Here is a 7,412-nt window from a genome sequence, read left to right on the forward strand (position 1 = left end):
AAGAGTGGCCCCCGCTTGCCGCAACTAGAGAAAGCCCTCGCACAGAAACGGAGACCCAACACAGCCATAAATAAATAAATAAATAAGCCTACACCTTTAAAAAAAAAAAAGAAAAACAAAACAAAACAAAACCGTTGTGACCACATTTATGACCCACCAGACAACCCCGAGTAATCTCCCCGCATCTCAAGATCCTTAACTTCATCACATCTGCAGAGTTTCTTTTGCCTTCTGAGGTAACCGTCACAGGTTCTGGGAATTAGGACGTGGCTTTGGGTGGGGCAGAGAAGGTTCCTCCACCTCCCCCGATCACCTGCCATCTGTCCCCACGTCCTCACTTCCTCAGCGTAGATTCCAGGACCCATCTCTGTGAGGCCCCCATTGCAGGCACCCTTCACACCTTGCCTCTCCCTTCTGCTGTAAGCTTCAACTTTACCCAGTCCTCCAGGTGCTTGCATCCAAGCAGCTCGACCAGTCTGGAGAAAAACACAACCGTGCCAGCGGGTCCCACCTTACGTTTTTTGGCCCAGATCTGAAGCAGGCCCTCAGCATTACAGCAGACAGCTTGACACAGACCAGGGCATGGACAGGTAAGGGAGAGGTAGAATGATTCATTTTGAGATAATAAAGTCCAAGGAAAAAAAGATAGCAAAGGTTAAATGGGGATAAGGCAATCTCATTTGGATTCACAAATGAATTGTGAGGACCATTTGCCCTGAGTGGGAAGAGTTTTTATGCAAAGCCCTCTGGGTGATGGAATTCTAAGGCAGAGGGAAAGTTATGTGGCCAGTGCAGAAAAGGGGAATCTTTCCAGGTCTGCTAAGAAGCTAGAGGAAAAGGTCGTGTAAGTACAGGGCTTAAATTCTTATCAGGGAGACGGAACATGATAAGGTAAACACATAAAGATAAAATACAATGCCAGGTAGAGAAAAATGCTGATAAAAATAAAACAGGGAAGAGTACGGAAAATAACAAGGATTGTTATTTTAGAAAGAGGAGTTGGAGTAATGACCTATACGGGCAAAGAAGCTAAAAAAAGAGGGGATATATGTATACATGTAACTGATTCACTTTGCTGTACAACAGAAACTACACAACATTGTAAATCACCTATACTCCAATAAAAATTAAAAAAAAAAAAGAAAGAGGAGTTGGAGAGGGCTTCTCTGAGGAGTGGCACGTGAGCAGTGAGGGAGGAGGAAAGAGATAGGCAGGGAAGGAGGGGAGGAAGTGCAAAAGCCCTGGGGCAGGATCTGGGTAGTGAGTTTGAGAACCTGCCGGGAAGTGGGTGTGGCTGGAGAGGAGTGAGCATGGAAAGGACTGCTAGGTGGAAGTGGACAGGTTTCCAGGGGTTGTACCCCGGAGGGTCTTAGGGGACCTTCTGTCTTTGCTTGACTGCTCCTCTGGTGCGGGAGACAGATGCCCCTCTCCCCGTCTCAACGGCACAGCTAAGCTGCCTTCAGGAAAGCCCTCCTCATGTGTCATCTCTGCTGAGAAGCCCTCCTGTATCCCCTGAAGGTGTAACTGATCATAGCCGCTTGCATCCTTCCGTGGCCCTGAGAGTCCCCACCTCGGGCAAGCCTTTATTTCTCAAGATCCCAGCCTCTGCATCGGACCAGCTCAATCTTCCTGCGAGAGTCGAAAGGAACCCTCCCTTCCCAAGCCCTGATACCCAAGTCATCACCTCATGACAGCATCTTGCAGAGGATTTGCTTCTTCCTCTTATATTTGGAAAGATATTTGGCTTTCTTCTCCATTGTCTGGTTTGCTTTACTTCTCCTATTGTTGATTTTGTTCCATGATTAGCATCTTGGACACAGGGGATGAAGGAGGACTCAAAAGTGTAAGTGGGGTCAGGGGGAGGTGGGAGAAAGCTTGGAAGGTGAAGCTGAGAACATGTGATTCAAGGAAGGGTAAAGAAACAAAACAGAGCAAAGAAGGAGAGTCCGACACCCCTGGGAATCAGCTTCCACACCACTGCTGCTCACACCTTCTGCCTGGTCCAGGGGCCAGAGGGGACGTCCTTGCCTGTCCTCACCAGGTGGCTCAGCCCCGCCTGCTCCTGCAGCTGACATGCCAGAGGGTTGGGGAGCTCATCTTTGAGGATGTGGAGGATGAAAAATGGGCCACAGGGTTTTAAATCTGCTCATTACACTGGTCACAATTGAGGACTGAGGGCTTCCCTGGTGGCGCAGTGGTTGAGAATCTGCCTGCCAGTGCAGAGAACACGGGTTCGAGCCCTGGTCTGGGAAGATCCCACATGCCGCGGAGCAGCTAGGCCCGTGAGCCACAACTACTGAGCCTGCGCATCTGGAGCCTGTGCTCCGCAACAAGAGAGGCCGCGACAGTGAGAGGCCCGTGCACCGCGATGAAGAGTGGCCCCCGCTCGCCGCAACTAGAGAAAGCCCTCGCACAGAAGCGAAGACCCAACACAGCCATAAGTAAATAAATAAATAAATAAAAATTAAAGGGGGAAAAAAAAAAGAATGGGGGAAACACCTTACTTCCTCCACACAAACGATATTTGGGTTGTAGTATTCTTTAAAAAAAAAAAAAAATTGAGGACTGAAAAGGCAAAACCCAATATTAACAACAACATAATTACAAAAACCAAATGTAACTTGTTTTTTTTTTTTCTTTGGCTGTGCTGCGCAGCTTGTGGGATCTTAGTTCTCCAACCAGGGATTGAACCTGGGCACTGGTGGTGAAAGCACGGAGACCTAACTACTGGACCACCAGGGAACTCCCCGAATGTAACTTTTGAGACAAATCTCACTACTCTGGTTTATTGTACAAAATAATCCAAAGAGTAGGCCAGCTAGGCAAGCCTGGGTTCAAGTCTGGATTCTGAAACTTCACACCTGTGTAACTTAGGTATCTAAGTACATTGTAAGATGTAAGTACAGGGCTTAAATTCTTATCAGGGAGACAGAACACGATAAGGTAAACACATAAAGATAAAATACAATGCCAGGTAAAGAAAAATGCTGATAAAAATAAAACAGGGAAGAGTACGGAAAATAACAAGGATTGTTATTTTAGAAAGAGGAGTTGGCGTAATGACCTATATGGGGAAAGAAGATTTACTTCTTACAATGTAAGAAGTTACATTTCTTCACACTTGAGTTTTTCTTGCGTGTAAATGTGGATAAAATTATCCAGCTCACAAATGCACAAATTAAGAAATGAGATCTACCTAGCAAGTTGCCTAGCCTGTAGTTAGTGCTCTTTCTCTTTCCTTTCTAGCTTTCCCTCCCTCGGTCCCTCCCTTCACCCCTTCTTTCTGATTTTTTAGAGTGGTATGACAGTCTAAAGATATTTAGAAAGTACAGATATACCAAAAAGATTTTAATAAACATGTTGACATGTTTCTAAGAAAAAGTTTCAGTGTGTATAACAGGTGTCATACCAAACCAAAAACATTAAGGAGAGAGAGACGGAGAAAAAGAAGAGAGGAAAGTAAGAAGGAAGGAAAAAAGGAAGGAAGGAAAAGACTACATAATTCTCTTTCTCCCCTTCCTTTCTCTCTTGGAATATAAATTCCTGGGGGGTAAGTTTCCCAAACATATTCTTGTTTTTATATCAGCTCAAGTCAATGTATCCCAGAAAAAAGTTTGGATTTACTGCTAATCTTGAATTAAGCAGGCAAATGTTTCTCAAGCCCCTGTTTGAAGAGTATTGTTCCAAGTGCTGTGAGGTAATACAAACACGACTAAGAAATAAGAACTACCAGCAATCCCACTTCTGGGTATTTATCCAAAGAAAATGAAAACACTAATCCAAAAAGATATCTGCACCCCCATGTTCACTGCAGTACTATTTACAATAGCCAAAGTATGGAAACAGCCTAAGTGTCCATCAATGGATGAATGGATAAAGAAATTCTAGTATGTGTGTAAAAACGAAGTAAAGCTTGCCATTTGCAGCAACATGGATGGACCATAAAAAAGAAGGAAATCTTGCCATTTGCAATATAATAACATGGATGGAACTCGAGGGCATTATGCTAAGTGAAATAAGTCAGACAGAAAAAGACAAATACTGTATGACTCTCTTACACGTGGAATCTAAAAAAACAAAACAGGGACTTCCCTGGTGGCACAGTGGTTAAGAATCCGTCTGTCAATGCAAGGGACACGGGTTCAAGCCCTGGTCTGGAAGATCCCACATGCTGCAGATCAACTAAGCTCTGTGGGCCACAACTACTGAGCCTGCACGCCATAACTACTGAGCCCGCATGCCACAACTACTGAAGCCCACGTGCCTAGAGCCCGTGCTCCACAATAAGAGAAGCCACTGCAATGAGAAGCCCGCTCACTGCAACAAAGAGTAACCCCCGCTCACTGCAACTAGAGAAAGCCTGCGCACAGCAACAAAGACCCAACGCAGCCAAAAATAAATTAAAAAACAAAACAAAACAAAACTCCCAAAAGACAAGCACATAGATACAGAGGACAGATTGGTGATTGCCAGAGGTGGAGGGTAGGGGTGGGAGAAATGGGTGAATGGGGTCAAAAGGTAGAAAAAAGCCAAACAAACAAATTTGAAAAACTTTCAACAGTGTGGATATATAATGGCTGGGGGCAGTGTACATAGTGAATTTAGAGATCTGTCTTCAGCGAGGGTCGGAGGTAAAGGGAGGATGGATCTCAGGTTCTTTCCTGATCTGAGCTGAATAAAGTTGCATTTCTCAAACTGGGTCTTAGCTTCTGCCACCAGCAGGAGTCATCGCCAAGCAGCTGGGTAGGATTCTAGCTTTACTGCTTGGCTGTGTGAGCTTGGACCAGTCGCTTGCCTCTCTGAAAATTTGTCTCTTCATCTGTAAAATATGATTAAGGATTCTTGCCTCATAAGATTAATGTAGGATGATATTTGTGAAAATGTCTGGCATATAGTAATCACTCAAACTAAGAGTTTATGACCTGTGAAATTTCAAGTTATACTTTTCTCTGAGTTCCACAGAGATAACACTCAACCTTCTACCCCTGGCTTCCCCATCCTTAAATTTTGCTCTCTGCCTTGCAAAGCCCTCTGTCTTCAGCCCACCTGACAGGAGAATTTGGAAAAAGAAGCAATAGGGAATTCCCTAGTGGTCCAGTGGTTAGGACTTGGCGCTTTCACTGCCAAGGGCTCGGGTTCAATTTCTGGTTGGGGAACTAAGATCCCACAAGCCGTGTGGCACGGCCAAAAAAAAAAGCAATAGGAATTAGGGTGCAGTTATTTTTTAAAATTGCTTGTAAACAGATATACTTATTTTATTAGGGAAACAGGAATTTAATGCCTTAAAATGAAACTCATTTTTACAATTACTTCTAAGAGAAAAATTGCATAAAATACCATTTTAGCAGCCAATCAACTCATTTACAATTCTTAATTTTAAAAGCAGTAAATGTTTCTATATTAAAAACAGGGTCTAACTGATTTGGGAAAAGACATAAGAGGAGGATGGGTTTTTAAACAACCCTGTTCATAAATCAGTTCTAGAAAAGACTACATTAAGATACAAATATCCATTGTGTTCATCATTATGAATCTTTTATTTAATATTAGTTTTAGTGCTGTGAAGACAGATGGCTGAAAATCTCACAAAGTGACAACCACATTGTTGATTACTCTAAGGCTTTTGAATATTTCAGATATTTCCATAAAATGATTATTTTCCAAGCAAAGTTCATGCTGCTTTAAAAGTGACTTCAGATACAAGCAAGTTACTTCAATTGAGCCTAAGGCACAGTGTGTGTAGAATGTCCCCAAAATCTTAAAGTGGTTTCAAGCTTTCATTACTTCAACAGTATATATGTTACAAACAACAAAAAAATCATTTGAAAGTGTTAGTATTTCAATTTCTTTACCTTTATGCATTTTGGTGTATTTTGAATGACTCTGTTTTTTGTTTGTTTTTTTGTTTTTTGTTTTTTTGGCTGTACCACGTGGCTTGCAGCTGGCTTGTGGGATCTTAGTTCCTGGACCAGGGGTTGAACCTGGGCCATGGGAGTGAAAGCGCCAAGTCCTAACCACTGGACCGCCAGGGAATTCCCTTGAATGACTAATGTTTTCATTTTTGTTTGTTTGTTTGTTTTGGTCAATGTTTGTTAACTTCAATTAGAGGGACAAAAATTAAAATTAAATATGAATTATTCTAAAACATTAAAAAATGTAGTAATTGCACGAAGAAGTAAAAAAACTGAACTTTCAAATGGCTTTTAAAGTTTGTAACATATATATTTCTGAAAGTATGAACATCTAAAATTGCACTAAGACCTTTGGGACATCTTTTGTCAAATACTATACATAGTAAGTGTTGTGGAGAATAAAAGTGAAAAAGATCGAATCAGAAGGGAAAATTCCCTCTAAAGAAAAAAAATCCCTTTTTCCTTAGATCAGTTGATGTAGGCAGGGAACCAAAGGCCAATCATCCAAAAAAACCCTAAAGGCCCTTGAAGGGGTGAGGCAGGGTGTGTGTGGGATGGTGAGTTGGGGGGTATGTGATTATACTGCCTAAATTTCCATTGCTTTAAAGATTCTGGGTCCAATTTTCTCTTGCTAATGAAGTTGTTTCTCTGTCCATTCCCCTGTATGGAAGAGCTTATGGCATAATGAGAACATTACAGGTATGAACTCCTAAGGCACATGGATGATGGGCAATTCAAGGTCAGGGCCACTTTTCACAGCGCTGCAGGTGAAAAAGAAAAAGGAACTAATTTAATCACCTCACTGTTCCTGGGAGCGAGACAAAGATGTCATACCTTCAAATGATCGGCTATTTTATTTTTTCAAATCATCCCTCTTTTACCATCCAAGAGAGAAGGAAGCTTCCAGAACCGTGCCTGCCTTGCAATCCTATTCCCATTTGATCTTATCCAAGAATGCCTTCTTTGTAGAATGTCATCATGGAGACTTGATCAAACCATGCCCATGCACTTAATCTTGCAATCTGTTGTGGAATGGCTGATACTCCTTCTTAGGCCAGAGAACGGCAAGTTCTTAAGTGAACTAGTTTAAGGAAACAAAGCTGTGGAGAAAACACTTAACCCAAGTCCAGGACACGGCACTTTGGCAAAACACAAGATTAAACCCGTTATTATTTGTATAACACAACTCAGGATGTTTGATTTAAGGCTTGGAAAAGGAAAAGGTACATCAGGTGTGTTAACTGTTCCATGGTTTGTTAAACTTTCCAAGTTTGTTTCACTCAACAAATATTTATTGAGCCAGGTCAATATCTTGAATCTTGACTATGCAGATAGAAGATGATTAAGACATAAACTTTGGACCCAAAGAGCTCAAGATCTGGCCAGCGACACAGAGAGATAAACTAACTATAGTATAATGTCATACATGCTGTAACAGAGACATGTAGGATAAAAGTAGAGGAACAATTGTCTTTCCATACGAGGGTAGAGAAGGTGAGG

The sequence above is a fragment of the Balaenoptera ricei genome, chromosome 11, assembly GCF_028023285.1.
Source record: "Balaenoptera ricei isolate mBalRic1 chromosome 11, mBalRic1.hap2, whole genome shotgun sequence".
NCBI lineage: Eukaryota > Metazoa > Chordata > Mammalia > Artiodactyla > Balaenopteridae > Balaenoptera > Balaenoptera ricei.